The 22,834-nt window shown below is 39.4% G+C and overlaps 1 protein-coding gene across 6 annotated transcripts in view; it reads left to right on the plus strand.

Annotated features, from left to right (window-relative positions):
- CYRIA (CYFIP related Rac1 interactor A) overlaps window positions 1-22,834 on the plus strand; it is a 55,980-nt gene that overhangs the window by 4,094 nt on the left and 29,052 nt on the right. For all 6 annotated transcript variants that reach the window (XM_038131335.1, XM_038131334.1, XM_038131340.1 and 3 more), the window contains exons 2-3: window positions 11,841-11,888; window positions 13,679-13,747. The gene's annotated coding sequence lies outside the window, so the exon portion shown is untranslated. The remainder of the gene's footprint in view (window positions 1-11,840; window positions 11,889-13,678; window positions 13,748-22,834) is intronic.

Consider the following 22,834-nt stretch of genomic DNA (forward strand, 5'->3'; position numbering starts at 1 on the left):
ATTTGTCTGTGATGAGCTTGGGGCGACAGAGTGCAAGTTTGCACAATATAAAAACACTGTGGAGGTGGTTTGGTGTTTTTAAGGGAATGTGTATACTTAAACTGACATTTTAGATAAAAGTAATTCTGCACTGTCCTGTATCTCTCTGATACACAGGTTTAACTTAAAGTTTAAATAGTTGTTAGAAGCTTTCTTATATATAATTTATGGGATTTGTTGGGGGGGGGATTCTTCTCTCTGCTGTATTACTGCCTGAGTTCATAAATTATTTGAGTGGCCTATTTTACAACTAGATGCCTCAAAGCTGAGGTTGATGGTCCTAAAATCCATGTCTGAAAGCACACTTTTTTACATTTTTTACTGTGAAGAAAATGAGATGCACCATTCTGCATCCATCCATAGCTGTTAACTACTGAGACTGTTCTGGAGAGTGGAATCTCTCTCCTGCTTCACTGCCTTTGGCACCCAGATATGGGATTGTTCCCTCAGGATTAGAAAAGCTTGTTTTGCTAAGAAATAAGTGTAAGCTATTTACTCAAACTTGAGTAAAAGCATTTGCAATTATGTTAATCTCTCTTCTCTTCATGTTTTATGGTGCATTAGTTGCATGCCTCATTCATTAAGTGTGACATTTTATTCCCTGTCCTTTTTAGCTTTAAGTACCTTGAGCTCACATCACCCTCTTCCCAAGAGACTGAAACAGAGTGTCATACAGTGTCCTTTATTTCACCTGTCACCTTTGGGAAAAAAATAAAACAAAAACAAGACAGTAATTAGGCCAGAGGCCTAAACTCCTGCCCTATGACTAAGGCATTCAGGTGAGGGAAATCTGGTTTCTATAGGTGTTTCATTCTTCATCCAGTAAATATTTTTCCAATTTATAACTTCTACAGAAATAGTCTTAGGACAGACAATAGCCTGTGGTTTAGGGCTCTACCCTGGTGTGCAGAGATGTGGTTGGGAGGCAGTCTCTCAACCTGAAAGGAGCCTACCACCCACTTCTACTTCCTCTGTGGTTGCTTTCCTGATGCTTTTAAATAGCTCGGTGGTGCTTGAGGGCATGCTCCTGCCCTCTCATCCGAAACTTCAAAATTGCATGACTCCTTTCCTCAGGAGCTTGTGAAAGGAATGTATCTTGCTTCTAGAGAGGCCTGAGGGTTTTACAACCCTTTTTAATAACATAGGTACCTCTTGAGCTTCCAGGAATAGGTGACATCAGTTTAAGGTAAAGCCTTCACAACTTTCTAACCTATTAGGTTAGGTGGTGTCCTGCTTGCTATCCCAGTTATCTTGCTTTCCCTTCTACACCCAAATTTGTTGCAGCCATGCTCAGAATTCTCTTGTGAGTCCAATTTGGGTTTCTAGACTTACACGGATAAGTAAATCTAGGAAGAGCGCAGATTTTGAAGGGATGAAGGCCAGACTTTGGCAAGACTGAGGACTTCTGGAGAAAGTCTTTCTTTTGGTTTTAGGATGCAGTTTGAGTCTGGTTTGATTCAGTTGTCCAGTGCAAATGTTTTGTCCTGGATGAGATGCTTTGCAACAACTGTTGCATCTATGCTTGGTTAGCAGGCTCAAGGAGGCTAGAAGACCCATGTCCTGCATAGACCCATGTCCTGGAGCACCTACTGGGATATTTCAAAACAGCTCAGTATTATTTGCCTCTGGAATTGAACTGAGCCCAGTAGTGTCCTAAGACTATTGTTGCCTAAGCTGTATGTGGTTACTCTGAGAAGTGGGAGGAAAGGGTTGTTTTCATGTTTTCAAAGATATTTCAGAGCAAACCTAGTTTCTGTTTTATTTTCTTTATTGTGAGTGTATTTAATACCTAGCTTGATCATTATAATTTTCATTTTGCAGCTGCCCCAGATAAAATCTGGAAGGTTAGCTTGAGTTAATGGCTTTCTGGGAAGAGGTGATAAAGTTCGTCTTCCGGTTTCTCTGGTGCATGTTAATAATGGTGTGGAGCTGTGGGGCAAAAATTGATTACTGGTTTTTTAGCTGTTATCAAAATGCTGAGTGATGGTGCCACTTACAGAGCAGAATTGGTTTTGGAGAAGAAGGAAAATTCTCTCTGGTAACTGATCCTTATGATTCTATCTCCAGTAAATTGATTCCAGAATTCTAAATAGCCTCCATGGAAGACATACAGTAATATTTATTTGGTATGGGTGATCTGTTGGTCCTAATTTTTCAGAGTGCATTGCTATAATACTGTGGAAACTGGGGAGGGAAGCAATGGCAAGGGGAAAATTCGATAACATTTCTCAGAGTTGTTGAGATCTGTTTAGATTTGAGAAGTCTAGCTTGTTAAATTTGTTATGTTTTATTTCCAAGAACAGTCTAATTTTGTCTCAGTTGTACTTTGTCCCACCCACATACACACAGTCTGTACTGTATTGCTCTGTAATTGCTGTATTTTGCTTCAAGGATCATCTGTAGGCAGTTGGCGACTTCTTCAAATACAGATTTCATGATGGACGTTGGCATCTTTAGAAGCTTCTGGAAATAAGTCTGTAATCCTCTCCCTAAGAATTGGGATGGTGGCAGGGGAAATGGGTTCTGATATTTTGTAACTCTTTTCCTTTTTTTTTTTTTTTTCTTTTTTTTTATTATTAAAGCATAAAAGCCCTGTAGGACTGACTGGAATGCTTCCCTCTCCCAAGGCTGTGCTGCAGCAGGGCTCTGTAATACCAATTACTGCAGGGATGGTTTTGCTGTTCCAGATGAGATCATGATGGGGGTGCTGGAAAATGAGTCTCCCTTAAAATGTGTTTTATGCTCTGAATACATTAGAGATTGTGTTATTATAGTGCAATACTTAGGTCTTTGGGGTTTATGTTTTTAGTTAGTGAAGGTGTTAAAAAATCTACTTAGAATTTTTTATCAATGTCTCTTGTATTCAACAGGAAAACAGAAAATATTTCCTGATCTTGAGGTATTTTGGGACTGTGTTGCCTGTAGAACTGATATGTATTTCTCTAGCTAGATACTCTTCCTGCTTTTATTTTATTTTTTCCCAGAAAGACAAGGCCATAGGACACATATTAGAGGTCCTAGATGTATAGGTAATATGTTTGTCTGGTTTTATACTGTGAGACAGAAAATTTTTGGGGTCTGACTACTTATGCCTTTGTTTTACAGAGGTTTTGATTCATTAAGGCACAGACAGTATCATGTTGTCCTTTACTGAACTAGAAGTAAAACTGCCAAAAAAAATCCCCTTTTGTTCTGCTGCTGAGGAACACTGTGGGCTGCCAAATCCTGACAGTCTGAGTCACCACAATTGTAATAAAGTGTTTGTACTTTGTCGGTTGCTGTTATTCAGTGTCTTCTAATTTATTCATAAGGCAAAGGGACACCTACAGATTTTAAATGCTACTTTTTAAAGAAATAGTGTTTATAAAGAAATAATATTTGGCAATAGAGAATTAAATACACTGTAGCAACTTAGAAGCTTGAAAGCTTCTAAGGAGTAGATAGTTAATCTTTAATAAAAAATATACTTATATTCATATATTTGCAAATGTCATATTTCATGCAAGAGCAGTGCTAGACTTCACAAAATGATGGGATTATTTTAAACTCCTTACTGAGCTCTGTTGTTTTGACCATCTGATCTGACCTGATAATGATCTGATAACCAGGGAGACTGCTTCCTTCCTAAAAAAAAAAAAAGCCAAAAAAAAGTTTTAAGGACAGGGCCTCTGACCCTGGAAATGCTTATCTACATTTTAGCTTTGAAGTATGTGGGCTGTGACCCAGCAAGCCTAGCTCATGTAATTGAATTCAGTTGTTTTCAGCATCACTTCCAAACAAAGCAGTCAAGTTCTAGTAGTCAAATTAAGTTGTAATAGCCACATATGACTCGGAATGAGCCTGTATAAAAAGCTGGAGGAAAGCAGGGTGGCTCTGGCTCAGTGGTGGTACCTGTAAGGCTGACAGGTGTGTTCTAAGACCCACAGCAGGTGTTCTGCCCATGGTCATGTGCAGACTGTGGTTCTCTGGCTGATGGATCTGCTGCCTGTGCTTGGGTTGGAGAAGGGAGTACTGAGAAGTTCTTGATCCCATCACCTGTTTATCGAGAGGAGGTGGGTTTCTATATAATTTCTCAATACTGTAGCTGTTTATGGATGTGAGTCCTCATATTGTCTAGTATCAGTTATTGAGGCAGAAACAATGATTCCTTTCTTTCCATTGATAAAATAACAATAAGGCTTTTATTCTTGATACATAGGGAATTTTGTTGTGTCATTTACCTTTCCCTACATTGAGCTAATGAAATTTACACAGTTCTCTCTCTCAAAAAAAGCATCAAATTGGCTAAACTTGATTCTTAATAACTGTCCCCGATTCCATCTCGTAGAGCTGCTGGTGAAAAGGACCGAGGGGGGTGTGGGTGGTGTGGGGGTGCACTGGGGCAGTGTGGAACACATGGAAATTCTCGCAGCAGAAAGTACTATAATTTTAATTGCTGCTCAGTGTCATACTACAGCTGTTTCCCAAAGAAGAGGTTTGCCTGCTATTGACAGGACATTTACACAAAGGAAGGAGATGGTAGATAAGCCAATGCAAATATATTACATGCCTTCTATGCTTTGGTTTTTAATACATGCTGTGGTGACGAGTTCAGTGTGAAACACTCAGTGACATGTAATTATATATGCATTAAGTGGAAGTTGATTCATAGTGTCCCTTTCTGAGAGTACCTATCCATAATGCACTGAGGTAGGGATGCGAGAGGAGCAGCACAGCTCTGAGCTGCTTAATTCATGTGGCACTGCAGTCCCGCTCAGCTGCTGACTTCCTTTTCCTTTTTTTCTGCCCATAAAAGGAGAAAAGTGCTGCCATATGACTTGCTTTAGAGAGAATCACAAGATTAAGTTGGGGCCAGAGGGAGGGGGTGGGGGGGAAGTTATTCAGGTAGCTTTGTTTCTTGTACATGATACAAAACATTCTGCCTGCTGTGTTTAATGTGGTATTACTAGCAAAGTATGTGGTAGTATTTCCTTCAACTGACATTGCAATCAGACATTTAATTCCTATAACAACTTTTTTTTTTTCTTTTTGCATGGATGAGAGATTCTGAAGGGAAGAGATATAAATGAGTTTGGAAGGAGATAACTTCTGTTCTTAGGGATTAGGCTGTCCTCCAAACCTTCAGACACTTTCCTGCTGGTTGTTAAGGGATGACTGTATGTGGTAATCTCCCATCCTGTGCCAGTGACTGTAGGTAGGCATGCCTGAATTCATTGCCTAATTTTGCACTGTTAAAAAGCTTCATCTCCAGTTTTTCCAGAAATCAGACTAATTAGGTGATTCTCTGAAGATTTACTCAGATCAAATCTGGACAACTCTGTGCCTTTTCACAAAGTCCTTGAGCTCTCTTACTCTGGAGTCTCTCAGTGACTCTCTTTTACAATAAAGCAAGAATTGCTGCCTTCCTTTGACATATTCTGACAAAAAGCACAGCCCTCCCACTGATGAGGGTCACAGTTTCTCCACAGAGCAAAGGCAATTAGCACCTCTGAATGAGTTCCACCCAGTTTCTGGCATGGATTACTAGATGGTGTTTGATGGGCTACTGATTCTGCATCAGAGTGCACAGCAAGCATCAGGATGGTCAACTCCCATGCTGCCAGCTAAAATCCTCTGTATGTGTGTGTGTGTGTGTGTGTGTGTGTGTGTTCAAAGCCATCTCTGAGTCAATGATTCACAGTATTGATCGGCTTGGGTTTAGTCAGTCTTGCTGCTCCCTTTATTTACTGATGCTGTGAAGTGATTTGACATGGGAATGTACAAATCAGCTGTCTCTCTTCTTGCTCAGTCCAAAACAAGAAGTTTTAGAAATCACAGCAGAATGTCTGTGCAAACCAGACTTTTTTCTTTGACAATTATGAAGAATGGAGATCTTCGACCCAAACATTTACTTTCATACAAAGTGAAGCATTTTATCAAGGAGTCCAAAGGGAGCTGGAGAAAATTCAGATCATAGTAATGAACAGTCATTTCCTACATTTCCTGACATCACCCTTTTCTAGTATCACTGTAGGTATCCTGGGGGGAGAGCAAAAGGACCATACTAATTATGGATCTAAAGTAATTTGTTTTTTCTCTAGCTGTTGGTTTTTAGGTTTGTTTTTTTTTACATCCGAACTAGGATGTAGGCCAAGATCTGTGAAAAACAGATGTCTGTCTCATGCCTGCAGTGTTATCATCACTGGGATTTAATAAATTTGTTACTTCGCGTATGTGGGTGGGTTTTTATTGTGTTGTGGACTTCTGGCTGTTTTTCTTGAAAGATCTGCCAGTTTTATGGTTTATTGGAGTGATGGTTTTTAGTTGAGTGTTGATGTCATTGTTGAGACGTATTTGTCATCTTTTCTTCTCTTTGGAAGACTGAAATTGTACCTGTAGTTCAAGGCACTGCAGTTAAAGTATTCACAGGTAAATCAGAGTCTGGGCGTTCATCTGGGACTACTAGGTTGGAGCAGATGGCTATTAGGTAGATTATTAGGTGGACTCACTGGACCAGATTGGCAGCTGGTATTGCAACAGTTATAAATGGGTGCTCACGATTTTACAGAGTAATAAGCAGTTTTGTCAATATTGCGATGGGTTGACCCTGGTTGGATGGCAGGTACCCACCAAAGCTGCTCCGTCACTGCCCTCTTCAGCTGGCAGAGAACAGAAGACATAATGAAAAGCTTGTGGCATGAGATAAGGGCAGAGAGATCCCTCACCAGTGACTGTTATGGGCAAAACAGACTCCACCTGGGGAAATTAGTTTAACTTATTACCAATCATATCAGAGTAGGATAATGAGAAGTTAACCCAAATCTTAAAACACCTTCTTCCCGCTCTACTCTTCTTCTTGTGCTCAACTTTGCTGTCAATTTTTCTACTTCTTTCCCTCAAAAATGAGAGAAGAAGGGAGAACGGAGGTTGCTGTCAGTTCAGCTCACCTCTGCCACTCCTTCCTCCTGACATTCTTTCTCTTCTCCAGCATGGGGCCCTTCCCACAGGAGACAGTTCTTCATAAACTTTTCTAATGTGAGTCCTTCCCATGGCCTGCAGTTCTTCATGAAGTGCTCCAGTGTGAACTCTCTCAAGGGATGCAGTCTCACAGGAGCAGGCTGTTCCAGCATGGATCCCCCATGGAGTCAGAAATGCTGCCAGCAAACCTCCTCCAGTGTGGGCTCCTCTCCATCAGCCTCAGGTCCTGCCAGGAGCCTTTCCAGGGTGGGCTTCCCACAGGGTCACAGCCTCCTTCAGGCACCCACAGCTCCACTGTGGGGTCCTTCATGGGCTGCAGATGGATCTCTGCACCCCCATGGTCCTTCATGGGCTCTAGGGGCACAGCTGCCTTACCATGGGCTGCACCAAGGGCTTGCAGGACAATCTCTGCTCCAGCACCTGGAGCACCTCCTGTCCCTCCTTCTGCACTGGCCTTGGGTCTGCAGGGCTGTTGTGCTCATGCTCTCACTTTCTCTTCAGCTGCTCTTCTGCAGCAGATTTTTCCCCCTTCTTAACTTAGTTATCCCAGAGGTGCTGCCACCAGCACTGATGGGGTTGGCCTTGGCCAGTGGCAAGTTGTATCATCATATCCTGTTCCCCTTCACTGCCCCTCCCCACTACCAAAACCTGGCCACAGAAACCCAATATACAGTGTCACTGCACTTAAGACTCCAACGGGAGGAGTTGGAACTGAAGATGATGATCTGGGGGTCAGCAGTTGTGGAAGGGTTGTATGTTTTTGTATTGTCAGAATGGTTTTTCAGTCCCCTATGACACTGCATAATCACATCTATACACAGTAATTCTTGCCAAGTACAATATTTACATCCATATTTGCACCACGGTAGTTGTGTTTTCCTTTGGAAAGTTTTATATGCCTCTCTTGTCTTTACAACAACTTCTTGCTTGTGTTCCTTTTCGCACAAAATACGGGTAAATGTTTTCAATTCAGGTTTGCATGGATTTTTTAAAAGTAATTAATTTGGGAATTTTGACTTAGACGTAAAAAGACAAATTTGTGAAGACATATATAACTTTGTGAATTACTGAAATAAACCCACAGATTTGTTCCTAAAATGCTGATCTTGTAAGATGAATTTCTTCCTTGCCCATCACTCCTATGTGAATGAAGCTTGGAGAAGCAGAATCTCAGCTGTGCATCGGAATGCAGTTGATAGAGCTATGCCCATTTTATACCAGCTGACAATCAGGGCTAATGTTGTACTGGCAGCAGTCCAGGCTTGCCGAAATTAAGAAATCAGATGCTCATGTTCAGTCCATCTGAACACATTAAAAAGCTTCAAAACCTAGAGAATGCAAATTTTCACGTGTGCTGCGTATGATACTCATGGAAACACAAATGCTCAGATGTTACATGATGATGTGGTTCTGTTCCCCTGAAAGCAGCGGCCAGCTAAGCAAGGTTGATCTGTTAATTCTGAAACACATTTGGCTGGTTATGGAATTAACTTCTAAAAATTATGTTCTCCAGAAGCAACTGGGTACTGTATTTGTGATGCATGTTCATAGCAGGAACTAAATAAGGAGTAGGTATGGCGTGCGACTCTACTGTTACATTTTTAGTCCTGCTCATGACACAGTTTTGTTCTATGCCAACTAACACTCTCCCAGATAATGCCCAAGCATAGTTCTGAGGTTGGGAGAGACGATGGACTGTTTCCAAAAGTCTGTTTGGTTCTGGCTGGGCTGTATGGAGGAATAGGATTTTAGTTGTCCAGCTACAAGCTGTAATGTGTTTGCTGGTTCCAAGCCCAGAACGTGGCTGTGTGCCCTGATCTGTTTTATTTTTTGACATATATGTGGCCACAATTCCTGCTTTCCAGGAAGCTGGGATTCAGCAGCTTCTTTGGGGAGGCAGTAGCAGCATTATCAATGTGTGCTTAGGAAGTTAGAAGAGCAATTCTTTCAAGCCTGGAAGTGAGAAGCTGTCTGGGAAGCTGGAAAAATGAGCCAGAGCAACTTAAAATCATGGAATAATTGAGTTTCATATTTCTTTTATAAGACAAGCCCCAGAGAATACACAAGTATAATCAGCCATTTTGAAAGTACTTGTTAAAAAAAAAATATATATATATATATTTGAAGAAGTATGGCCTGGCATTTTAAATCAAAATGAATAACCTGAGTATTAAGCAGATGGCATCTAGAATGTCCTCAACCAGAGGATGTGTATCCTGGCAATAGAGTAAAACTTATCCCTAACTAAGCTTTGCTGTCTGTTAACTAAAGGAGCAGTGCTAGTGCAAACCTGAGTTGTCATGATCCTTAGCTTTTCCCTAGAGAATCCCTGTCTTCAGCAGATGTCTCAGCCTGCTTCTAATTGTCTGTTTGCCTCCTGTCTAGGAGGTGCAAGTCTAACCTTATATTTAGCAAAAACTGTAGGGTGTGAAGTTTTGTGTGTGGGTGTATTTTTTTTCTTTAAGCAGTGTTAAAGCTATTAGCATCCTAATGACTTTACACTGTCTGGTCCGACAGACACCTCATGGGTTGACTCCAGTCTGTGGAGCTCAGCCATCTGTCTCACCACCTCAGTTCTACAGGACTTGAGGAATAGCTGTTGGGATGGCATAGGCTTCTTGGTAACCTTGTCATGTGGTCCTCCTCCTGGCCGTGGTCCAGCGATCAGAAACTGACCTCCCAGTCCCCACACAGACAGTGCCATTCCTGGGCTGGGAATTCCTGCTGCAGTTTGTGCTTTGAGGGTTATGTGGGGAAAGAATCAAAGCTCAGGTCAGGATGCTCTAAGGATGAAGTGCCCTGAATTACCGGGATTGCCATTGCCATCTCTTGCATTTTTCTGCCTAAAATTTGAATAGTACCAGGTTGGTAGTAGAGATTTTAATGAGTCTGTGCTTTTTTCAGTTTTTACGTTGATAAGTGTGTTCAGTTGCTGCTCCTTTCCTTGGTTTTTTATTTTAAATCAGAATAAAAGTCATTGCTTCATTTTGGAACTTGTACTTTCTACTTCTTGAATAAAGGACTTCTAAAACATGAAATAATGTTGTGGTTGCATAGTTAGGATGGAGAGTTTGGCCTCTGACACACACTTCCTCTCATTTAACTCTCCTCTTCTGCCTTTGAACATTATGTAGTCCATTCTGTAATGTAGCTTCACTTAACTCCTTATTTCCAAATAGAATTAATTTAGCATCTCTGCTATTTATGCTTTGTTGAATACTGATCGTACAGCCTTAATTATTTCTTACACAGCAGGAAACCTTCAAAATAGCAGCTGTGTTTTTCCTTAAGTCAAATTGGTTGTGAACTATGACTGCTCAAATCCCTGGGAGGATAATAAGCTTTACTCCCAGCAGGTCCCCCAGACTACTACACTAAGGAAACCAAACTGACTCCCGTGTTTCATTTTATAAATGCATTTTAACTAGAGATAAATAGACTTGCTGTAGCTTCCCAAAACAGTAAACCAGAATTTTCTCTTCTGTGTTAATATATGATGGTTTGCCTCCTTGCTAATATCCTTCCCTTCGAGCAGCATTTTACTGAAGTTTCAGAGTTCTTTATTTATTTCAGTCCATTTTTGCCAGGCTGGTGTTAAAGAAATGATCACTTTCCTTTCTTTCTGACTTGCAAATTCTCCCAAGAAGAAGAGTGGTTGCTCATAAATATGTTTCTTCACCCTGTGGTTAAGTCACAGTGTTGTAAGAAAGTGTCTTGGTACTTAGTTATTTTCTGAAGTCATTAAAGTGTTGTTCCTCTTCCTTCCCTCAGCTTTCCTATGGAAAACTCTGATGCCAATCTTGGGATGTTTATCTCCACTTTTAAGGAATATTTTAAAGATACCAAACTGGAAACTAAACTTTTCAGAGTAGTTTATCCTCCTTCCCTCCCATGGCATTGGCTTTCTCACTCAATGGAATCTCTCTCAATCCAAATGTGATACCTTAGTGAGCTTGCCTTGCAGCCCATTCCATGCAGTTATTGCTCACAGACAAGAAATGATTTCTGGCATCTGTTTGTAGTCTTATTTTAATGCCCCTTTCATACCTGCTAATCCCATTAACTCCGTAAATTACACTGACATTGTTTTTATATCCCATTTGATTTTGTTTTTCATTTGTTTTATACTGAACGAAATTTAGATATCTGAGATATTTTTTAAAAATACTAAAAAGCAGACTTCTAGAATGTTGTATTTGATTAAAAATGTAGTTCAGTCCTAGCTACTGCTTGAGTTGTGCTGAGGGATAGCTATTCTGTATAAGTTGCAAAGGTTTTGTAGTTTTATAACTCAGATGAACAAAGAGGTTCTCCTTGATAGTTGCTGGGGTTTTCTTTCGAAAATTTAGTTTTTCTCTATAAATGTAATTAGTGCTGGAATTCCAGAGTCTTTCAGACCTGTGATTTTTGTTGTTGTTGGGTCAAGAGGGAAGGGGACATGTTTTCTTACATCTTGAAGCAGTAAATGCTGTACTAAGCAGCGGTATTTAGAGCTGATTTTTGCAGCCCTGTAGCACTGGAGGGTCAGGAGTTGTCTTGTACTCCATCACTGCTCTGTGGGAAAGGTGGGTGTCTGGGTTCTCTGCAGTGCTGCCAGTCCTTCCCTGTCCTGAGGTGTTTCTGCAACAGTCCTTCACTACCCTGGTGTACGCTAGTATGAGATTAATTGAACTTTGGCTCTGGGAGTAATGCACAGTAGAAGACACCTTGCAGAGTACTCTTTGCTTTTGAAAAAAATGAAATTGTTCTCTATTGAAGGCATTTAAGTAACTTTTCTGATTTTTACTTGTTAATTAAAAGTGTCATTAATAATGATCCTTTTAAATAAATTTTAAAATCCACAGATTGCAGCCTCTGTTTAAGTATTGGGAAGGCTCTGGATCATCTTCAAGGTAAGAGTCAACTCTGGTACTTTAGACTTGCACAGAACAGCTGTGGAGCAGATTTGAACGACATCAATGATAAATGAACTCTCAGCCCTTGTTGAATACCATCCTTTATGCAGTTTTACTGTTGCGCCTCACTGATGCTTTCAGAATGCTATCTGGGCATAATATTCTCACCTTGAAGTTTTTATTTGTTTGCTTTTCTTGTTATAGAACAACAACTGAGAATTCTCCTTCCGATGTACTTTTTTCATTTACTCCACTGTTTGTTTTGAGTCATTTCACTGTTATTGTTCTGGTCTGTCTAAACCCTTGGGACAGAATTGGCTTAGGCAGAGAGCAGGATTTGTTCACATCCCGTTTGAAGTCCTGGTTCTGTGATTTTTATGGGTCTTCTACTACCTTTTTTTTTTTTTCCCCAAATCTTGACTGAGTTTCCATCAAAGTGTCTGAAATACAAGTTGCAAATACCATGCTTTGCTACAGAACTGGAGAGAATTTGCAGCCAGCAGCAAAATAAATCAATGCTAAAAAAATTTTTTTTCCCCTAGAGAGAGGGAGTTCCCTGACTTGACCAGCTGCTAATTGGTACAAAGATTTGTTTACACAGAGGAGCAATTCCTAATTAGTTCCCCGTGTGGGTGTTCTACTTGGGAAATTAGTGTTACATTTTGATATAATTTAATCTGCTTTTATAATGAATTGTCACAATTTGCAGTAAGGAACGTATTTTTAGGGAAAAAAAAGCCCAAATCTGCGCTGCACCACATGAGTTTTGAGAGATAATTCCTCTTTAGGCAGCAGTCAAGGTTACTGTTTTGAAATTAAGTTAATAAAAGTCCATAATTAGATTAAACCAAGTTTTTAGTCACATATTTATAAATATAGCTGCAGAAACACAACCATGTGTTTTTCAAAGCCAAAACCTAATGAAGCTGAATTAAGCTGATTTATGAACTGGATGGCTGACCTCTGAGGCTATGAGGATAGTGAGACTGAATATTTGGGTAAAGTGTTTGTGGAGCTATATTACCATTATTAAGGTTATGGTTGAAATTGAAGTTCACTTCCAAGCTTTTCTGTAGCTTTCCTTATTAATTTCACCTTTATTCCAGGAGCAAGCTTGCATCACTCTTATTTTATTTAGAGAGTTGAAAAAGTAACATTAAAATAGCTGTCTGTATAGAACCTTATGAAGGACCTGGTCCCCTTGTTTTTCTAGTGACATCCCCTGCCTCAACACTTGGAAAATGAAATGATCACTATTGGATATTTAAATTACATTCTTTATTTCAGTAGTTTCAAAATATTGGAAAATTAATTTCTGAACTTAGAACTGCTTTAACTGGACTTTTTTCAATATAAATATTGTTTTAAATGAATATAGCCTTTATACTAAATTGCTAAATGTTTTGGAAATGTATTCCATTTCCATGATTTCATTATTGTATCTTTTAATTCTTAATATAATGCATACCACTATCTGTGCATATTATTTTCCTTTGGCTGTACCAGTCTTGGCAACAGCTCATTATAAAATCCAACTTATCTGCTGAAACTATTCAGCAGAATTATATGATTTAAAATTTAGTTTGAATACCCAATCATTTCAACCCAGCTGCATTTTTAATGGTATGACTACAAAACTTTTTGGATGTTAAAAATCTCACTTTCAATAGAATAACCTCCATTTCTCATGGAAATTTCTTTTTTAAACTAGAAAGTTTTATTGCAAAATTGAGATAGGGAAGAGCAAAGCCAACCTCAAGGGTAATCTTGAATGTTTTTCGTGACAGACGGACGTTGAATGTTTAGCATCGCCCCTTTGGATTTTTGAATGTGAATTGGAACCACTTTATTTCTAGGTAAGACACAACTGTGTGTTTGTGTTAAGTACCCTCTTTTATATGTGAATTGTGAGAAAGCTAAAGAGTGCAGTATGCTGGACTTTGCTTTATGCAGTGTTTGTGTGTTTGTTGAATGAGTCCAATGTAACTTGAGATTTTAAGTGCTTATAGTTCATTTGTCCTAAATGTATGTTCCCTGAGAGAGACCACTCCAGCCACTCTGTGTGGTCAATACATGTACAGGACTTTATTTTGTGATCAGGTGTATAGTTATGCTATTAGATCATTGCCATCTAGAGAGGTTAGCCGAGTGCTGTCTGCCCCTTCTCTTGCATCAACACCTTCACTCAGCAGGATGTGGTGGTTTAGGGAATTTGCTGCTGAAAATCTGTGGGATTGCAAAGGCTTCCCAGAGGATTACTCTTCTGTCAGTTTAGACCTCTGCATCAGCTCACTGCAGATTCACACAAGTACTGGTATCAACGCAAGGGAATCAGTGCCAGTACCTGCAGCTACAAATTGTTTTATTGGCTTTAAAGTTCTTATTTCTCTCTGCTCCAGGAAAAGGTTTGATACATGAGAAGGACTATGAAGAGGTTGTGAACAGCTGCAAACTTCAACAGCTGAGGGGGAAGCAGAGGGTGATAGAGATGAGCTAGAAGGTTTTGATCTGTAATTAAAAGATTTAATTAAAAGAAAATTTGTCACTGGAAACAAACTACTTATTAGTGAAATACTAGAGGTTGTGCCAGTCCAGCTTCTTGTGTTTTCTGCAAAGATTGTAGGGACCAGAAGGGACATCTCTGTCACACTTCACATGCAGCTGAATTGTGGTCAGGGCTGCTGGGCTGAGAGTCACAGACTTTATTCTGGTTGTGACCCAAAGAGTGGTGTTTGCCAGCCCGTCCTGGATTCCTGGGAAGCTTGAAGCAGACAGGACATTTGACCTGGAGTGCTTGCAGCATGTAACGCTTAAAATCTGAAAGGCAGTAGCATCTTAACTGTACTGTTGGTAATAAGGCTGTGTGAGATAGTTGCTTTGATCCAGTGATCTCTCGGAGAGATGGAAGCTATTGAGTATGGAAAGGATTCTCTAGGTTAACCCTGCTTTAGTAACAGTGAATGCTGTCATTATTCAATTCAGCTTTCTGTGAGAGTCATCCAACAAGTGGTGCTGTGGGCAAAAGACCGCAAAAATTTCCATTTGCAGGCAAAAACAAGCCCAACCCAGCAGCAGCCTGACTGGGTTTCTGTCAGAGCCGGAGAAATAAAGCCACCTGCAGAGGTGGAAGGTGTAGAGATTCATCACTTAAAGGTCACAAAGGATGTAGAACCAGCATAGCTGAAAGACAGCAATATTCCTCTTTCATTTCATTGGATGGGTCAACAAACCCAGCTCCAAGGGAGGAGGGGGATGGGAGAGGTGGCAGGAGAGACTTAAGATGAAAGACTGCAATCAGAGCTTTGACAATTTCTGCAGGGTAGAAAATTATTCTCTGTGTTTTAAACTACTGATGTGAACTTGTAAGGACTGTATACATAGCCAGCAAAGCTGTTTTGCATGTTTTATGTTTAGGTTTTACTTTCTCCGTTAAAAGAGATTCCAGCCTCCTATTTTGTTACAGTCATATGGGAGTTGAAATAGGGATTGTATACATGACATACCTATTAAATTTTATAATAGCATTTCAACTAAGATTAATGGCCCAGGATGATCCTGAGCCAGAAAGGAGAGAATCTCAAATCCGGGTGTTCAGCATGGACTTATCCACTCCAGTGGCTGGGACTGAGATGAGTTGAAGGGAGATCTTAGAGACAGGACAAGTAGAATGAAAAGGAAAAATAAAAAGAAAAATTGTCGGAGTGGAGATGAATACTCTTGATGTGACAGAAGAAGTGACAGAAGAAACAGGAAATGGGGAGGGAAAAAAAGGAAATGAAATGAGGAAATAAGGATTTGTTAAATTGTGGACTATTTAATATTTATTCTATGTAAAGTTAATACTACTATGGCATGGTTGACTGTTTTTATTAAGTTCATTGGTAGAAAGTAATAAACTGGTAGGAATTACACCTGGTAAGAAAAATAGTTAGTTTTTTTTTACCTGATATATTTTTGAAGTCCTAACCATTGGCTTTTAGACCTTTTACAGTTAAGACTTTTTTTCAAAATGAAACCCTCAAATATGACTTTACTGATCTTAAAGATTTTTTTTTCAGACTAACTAAATACAAGCTGCAGAAACATATGAAGTTTTTTTTGTGTAAAAGGAAAAGTTCTGAAAATCAAATCTTAATATAAAAGTGAAAAGCCTATACCAAATTCTAAATACTAATGCAGCAGAAGCAATTTTTTGTGTTCTGAAGTGTGAGCTGCTTGTTGGGAGCTTTACATGATAAGGGTTTAATTTCTGTCAGTGCAAAGAGGAAAATTGAATCTTGTAGACTCCTTTTAAAATGGCCAGTATTCCTTACAGCTTTTGAAAAATGTGACATGAATTATTGCTGTAGTTCTCCAGAGTTTGAATGTCACTATCAGATTAAATAATAGTATAACTGTTTTCAGAAGTGTTTTGTGTGTACATATGTATGGTGATCTATTACTGTTGTTTTCTTTAAATGACCTTGGGAGCAGGAGAATATGTGGTGGGAAGGGAGTAAACTGTTTTTCATTTTCAATTTCCTGTTTTCTAAGAATACATTGGAAAGTTTCTTAATTAAATAATATAATAGACAGTTGGAAGATGAACTGTGATTATATTCAGGTCTTTACATGGTAAATATGTACTTAAAATAGTAACTGCTTGACAAGAATTAGGCATCATTTTCCACCAAAAGTAGTGTGAAGTGTTTAAGATGAAGTTAGCAATGCACGGAGAGCAAGATCAAACATTTAGCCCAATCCAGACAATTAAGTTGGATGTCTGAAGTAGGCTTGACTAACTGCTTAAGGATTGATGTTGAGTGCCAGAATTAATATCTAAAGACTAATCTCTGGAGTGAATTTGTACTTTGCACACAAATGTGTCCTTAGTTTACCTTAGGCCATGACAACTTAGTAACATCTCAGGTATCTTGATAAAATGAGGAGCACTGTGGTTGTAGAATTTCAGAATACATTTCAGACATTTTTTCAGAAAGTAATTAAAAGTTTATAAACAAGTTGATAACGTTTCACACCTGTTGCTTCAGTTTTTGAGCCTGTTTTTATCTCACAGAGTATCTTGTACAGGCATGTTCTGTATGGTTATGAGGAGTACCAATAATGAAGTAATGAAGTTTTTACACAAGACCTCTAGTTAATTCATTGCCAGGTATTTTACAGATCTAATGCATAAATGTGTTTCAGGGAGAACTGTGAAGAAAAGTACTGTGGTAATTGTCAGGATTGCCTCGTATTGTTGGGCAGATGTGTTTTCCCAAGAACTGGGCACACTCTCAATCTGGAATTCAGCTTTATGCCAGATTTTGGTCGGTAGTGCTAGACTGTGACTCAGAGCCTAAAATTAAAATGCTTTTCCTGAGTTTTAAATCCTCAAAGAATGATGGTTTTCCAGCAGGTGTTAATGATGAGGTGTCTGATAATTTACAGGCACCTCAGTGAAACTTCATGAAGTTTTTGAAATTAAGAGTAACATTTTTCAAAAGTAGCAAAAGACACAAACTCAGTTACTTCTGAAACAAAGGCTCAAATTTTTCACCCACAGGAAAAAATAAGGCCTTGTATTATCTCTTTTTTAATAAAAAAGTCTTTCAAATATTTTTTTTAATGAAAAAATTTGCAAGCCCTTTTTTGCAATGTTCACCTTCATTAACACAACTTGCTGACTTCCTTCCTCAGCTGCAGTTCTTCCTACACTCAGAGGTCAGCAAAGAGCAAGATCAACAAGCCACACATCTGGCTCTCTCTCTTTCCAACTGGAACAAAGAAACAATTTTTTAATGGCTTTTTGAGTTAATTGTAAACAATTTGGTTTTGGAGTCGCTGACTTGCAGCAAATGTTTGTTGTAGGCGGATGTAGGGAAAAAGGACTATGTCCTAATGCAATTCCTCTGTGGCCAGCAAGGAGAAAAAAAAATCACTTCAAAAAAAAAAAAAAAGAAAAGGAATGTCTTACTCCTTGTAGCATTTAAGTATGCTGAGAATTTTGAGTGCCTATATAGGATATTTCACAAGCTTAAAATATATGCTTTGATGAGGCAGAGAGATGGAAGCACTTGCTCATTTAATTTTTCTGTAATCTTGTATACAGTAGTACTGATTTTTTCACCCCCTTTATTTTCATGAGCTGTTTATGTATGACCAAACTGACAGTGATAAAAGACCAGGGACAAACAATAGGAATAGGGGAAAGCGATTTTAAAATGAGCATTCTGTTCTAATACTTTTTCTCTGGTATTTATATTGTTCCTAAAGGCATTTTTCCAGTGAACAATTTTCAGAACCCTATATTTACAGTTATTAACCCTTAATTAATATTTTGAAAACAAATACTTAAACAATTAGTGTAGTAGTTTTCTTACTTTCCCAGTTGTCATAATCTTTTATACTCCCTAGAATCAGGTAGCATCAGTATATCTAAATTATTAGAATTATCTTTTTTTTTAAGGTTTATGTAAAGTAAACATTTGGTGTGACTTTTGTACTTTTGCACGTCGCAACAGGCTTGTTGATTTACAGCACTTCTGAAACCCCAACTACTTTTAAAATATCTTGCTGTAGTTTTCTGTGTCTTAATTGGAACTCACATAGCTCCCATATTTTGGTTGCTTTGTTTTAATATGTTTGTCATGATGGTTTTATTTTTAATCTGACCATCCTGCTAAATATTTGCAAATGTCTTGATGTGAAAAGAAAATTGCCAGTGCTGTTTGGAATTATGCCGAAGCTTATGACAAAATTGAATAAAATTAATCATTCAAAGGAAAAGTTTTCCATCGATTTGTTTGTGGGAGGTAACGTGTTCTGTATTATGATTATTTTTTGTCAAAATTAGGTGTTTGGGTTGCTAATGCCACTTAGTGGATATCTGCCTTAACTGCAGCCTGTTCCAAAGTCAAATCAGGTGCCAGACAGCGCTCTTAATTTGTATTTTGGAGTTTTCCTCCTGCCTAGAATATGTTGACTATAGGATGTTTTCAAGAAACTTAATTATCAGGTGCTTTTTATGAAATTTATTATGTCTTGTTCTGTTTTTTAATTAAATTTATTAAAATGTAGGAATTACTTATTACAGAATTTTGAACTTAGAGGAAAATAAGGATCTTATTTGAATGTTTAATTTGATTTGAAACATTAAACAACAGTCTTGGTCACTTTGCACTGATTCTTTAAGTTAATGAAATATTAATTGATACTAAGGTGATAGTTTTGGTGGTTTAGGCAGTGCTTTGTTTTAGCCCTTTTGGTTGGTGACTGGGCAAACACTGAAGTGGAACAAGCTGATAGTTCAAGAACTGATTCGAAGAAAGTAGTGAGTACCTTTTGTTTGATGTATCCAAAGTGGGAGTGGGATTGGACTTTTTCACACTTCAAATAACTGGTGAGAGCAGGGTGCTGATAATGCCAAGGTTGGGGATTTGATTCCCTCATGGGCCATTCTCTTCAGAGTTGGACTTGATGGTCCTTGTGGGTCCCTTCCAATTCCCAATATTCTGTGATTCTGTAATTCCCCTTTGGAAGATCTGAAAGGTGAGATAGACACCAAATGTAATGTCTGTTCTACCACTGTCAGTAAAAATTATCATTTCCTGAATATATTTTTAGTAAAGATTCTTTTTTGCTAAGTAATTTGGATGGTAGTATTAGTAATTTGGTGTATTTGATACAAAATGTAAATGTATAAAATTCTGTCTTTTATCTGATACCAATACATATATACATATATAATCTATATAGTATAATTTTTTTTTGTAATGCTAGTGTTTCCAAAAAAAAATCTAGTCTATACCTAAAAGATATCATCCTTTTTGCAATTTAAAGGCTGTTTTTTCTTTATGGAAAAGATTTTTTTGACTTTTGAAATGTGTGTTGATTCGGGTCTTTCAATTTCTTTTTAGTCTGTGAATTCTGTTCTTCAAACTTTTTTTTACTTCAGTTTAATTAATGATGAAGATTGAAAGACAATACAAAAACTTTTGGTGTTGTGAGTAGCAATATTTTTTCAAAAATTTCTTATCTTCCATTTGTTTACAATGAAATTAGGAATAATTGCAGGGTTTTATCTGCCTCCTGCATTCCTCCAGAGAACTCACATCATCATAAGTCATGAGATAAGAGGAACCTGAGCTATAGGATTCTTCTTAATGCAGCTGAAGTCACCCAGGCATTCCTCCTGCCCATAGACGGCTTTCAGTCACCAAAGAAAAAGCTTTGGTTAAGTCAATGTGTTTAATCTTTTGATTTTGTTACAGTTATAATCTGGATGTATCTAACTTTTTTTTCTGTAATAAGCAGCCAGTTCTGAGTTCTTGGTTAAGCAAGCTCATTTGCAAGCCCCTGTGTATGTGCACATGGGTGGGTGTTTGCATGTCTGCATGTTTTGTACAAAATGTAAGTTTTTCAACAAAGTTTTAAAATGTTTTACATTTCCTATTTAAATAGTTATTTATAATTTGAAATGCTCTCAGAAACTAATGGATGGTGCCTTTTCAAGGATGCCTTTATTTTAGATGCAAATTCTGTCACCTCTAAGTGTGATGGCAGATTAGTTACAAGTGAAAATGAAACATGGTTGTGCAAAAGTAAAATTTTAAATTTTTCTCTAAACCTAAATATAGTGTATCTTGTATAGTTCCTAGTTCTGGAAGGCATGATTTGTCTTTCAAATGGGATTCAGCAAAGGCAGTAAGAACGTCTTGGATGTGACTGCTTCCCTCCTTTTTTGGTAGCAGGTAACTGGCATTTTAAAATTAGATAGCTCATCCTGTGTATCTCTTTTAGTCAGACCACAAAACCATTTCTTCATTCTCAGCTTCTAAGCTGTTTTTTGAATTCAAAAGAAATAATGTTAATCCATACTTCTTGAGAAAGTGTGAATAAAACCAGTGTTTCTGTACAGATTGTACTGGTGCCAGAGCTGATGTGGCACATGGAAGATGCCAGGTGGGGGGCAATGCCCTGCTGAGAACCCTCACCAGCCTCAGAATCTCACTGGGCTAAGTTTGGGCAGCCCCCATGTGTGTTCCACTCAACCTTTGAGTGGAAATGACACTTCTGATAATTTCAAATGCAGTCACAGTTACCTTTAAGCTAAATCCTGAGTTTCAGCCGGAAAAAAAGGGAAAGCAATATGATTTGGTTTCTAATACTGCTATTAGTTCTGAAATGTAGTTATTATAATATTGTCTAGATTAGTTTGGATTTTGTTTGAGCTGCGAGAATAGAGGAGAAAGTCATGCCCTGGAGCTGGAGCCCATACAGAACTGCTGGTTGATTGTGCAGAGGGAGGTTGGTACTGTTGGGCTGATTTCAAGTGGCATGAGGGCTCCATGGCCTTTCTTTAGGTGGGAAGGTGAGCTATGGAGACGGTCAGGGAGCTGGTGCACCTCATTTACAAGGAAAGGCTGAGGGAGCTGGGGCTGCTTAGCCTGGAGAGGAGAAAAGTGTGAGTAGACCCCATCAATACGTGTAAAAGGGAGGGTGCTGAGAGGATGGACCAGGCTCTCTAGAGGCACCCAGCAGTAGGACAAGAGGCAATGGGCAGAAAGTGATGCACAGGAAGTTCCACCTAAACATGAGGAAAAGCTTCCCTGTGCAGGAGCAGATTGCCCGGAGGGGCTGTGGATTGCCTACAGGGGCTGTAGATTGCCCAGGGAGGCTGTGGATTTCCCTGAGGGACTGTTGATCGCCCAGCAGGTTGCCCTGGGGTGGGGGGGGGAGGGGGGGGGAAGCTGTGTATTACCCGGAGAGGCTGTGGATGGCCCTGAGGGGCTTTGGATTGCCTGGGGGGCTGTGGATGGCCCTGAGGGGCTTTGGATTGCCTGGGGTGCTGTGGATCACCCTGGGGGGCTGTGGATCACCCTGAGGGGCTGTGGATTGCCTGGGGGGCTGTGGATGGCCCACAGGGGCTGTGGATCGCCCGGGGGGGCTGTGGATCACCCGGAGGGGCTGTGGATCGCCCTGAGGGGCTGTGGATCGCCCGGGGGGGCTGTGGATGGCCCGGGGGGACTGTGGATGGCCCACAGGGGCTGTGGATGGCCCCCAGGGGCTGTGGATCGATCTGCCTCGCCGGAGCTGTTCCAAAGCCTGGGGCGGTGCTGTGGCGGTCGTTCGGCACCAGGGGGCGCTCCCACGCCGTCCCGTCCGCACTCCGCTTTCCATGGATAATGGACAGTGGATAAAGGATAATGGACAATGGCTAACGGATAATGAGCCTCTGCAGGCCTGTGCGCCTCCCAGGGTGGGGAACCAACGGGCATGAATGGGTCTGGGACCGGCCGCCATCCACACTGGTCAGTCAGCAGTACATTCAGCAAAGTGAGAGTAGGGTATAAAGTCACTACCGAGCATCTATTTTACTGTCTTAATAAACAGTTATTGTGCAAATTTCATTACTGTACTAGGAATGGCTTCCAGGAGTGATTGGAATTACTGCAGAGCCTGCCAGGGTCAGTACATGCTTTCAATTTTCATTTACACTTACAAGAAATCTAATTTTTAATTAAAAGGATGGTTTTAATTCTGCACCATCCATACTAGTGCTTCCCTGTTTGTCATTTCAGGCAAATGCCAGAATTGTTAATATTCCCAGAAAAATTGCAGTGGTTTTAGCAGCTCACGTTGAGGCACAAGGCTTGTTTGCCAATCAGTGTAAATAAACCACATTATTTGAAAATAGATTTACTCAGGAATGCTTCTTAAAGTATTAGGCACAATGCAAAATTAAAAATCTCTTTGTGTTTCCATCACTAAGAGGGCTAATGTGCTTGTCTATTAACACAATTTCCAAGGCAGGCTCTTTAGCAGAAAAATGTCACACACCCATTTTGCTCTGTACACCTTAATGAATTGAGTCTTTAATTTGAAAGTATGTGCACTAACAAAATAATATCAGAAGGATTAAAAAAAAATTACACAGAATTAATTAAGAAAGAAAGGAGGTG

Source organism: Motacilla alba, chromosome 3, assembly GCF_015832195.1.
Source record: "Motacilla alba alba isolate MOTALB_02 chromosome 3, Motacilla_alba_V1.0_pri, whole genome shotgun sequence".
In the NCBI taxonomy this organism is placed as follows: domain Eukaryota; kingdom Metazoa; phylum Chordata; class Aves; order Passeriformes; family Motacillidae; genus Motacilla; species Motacilla alba.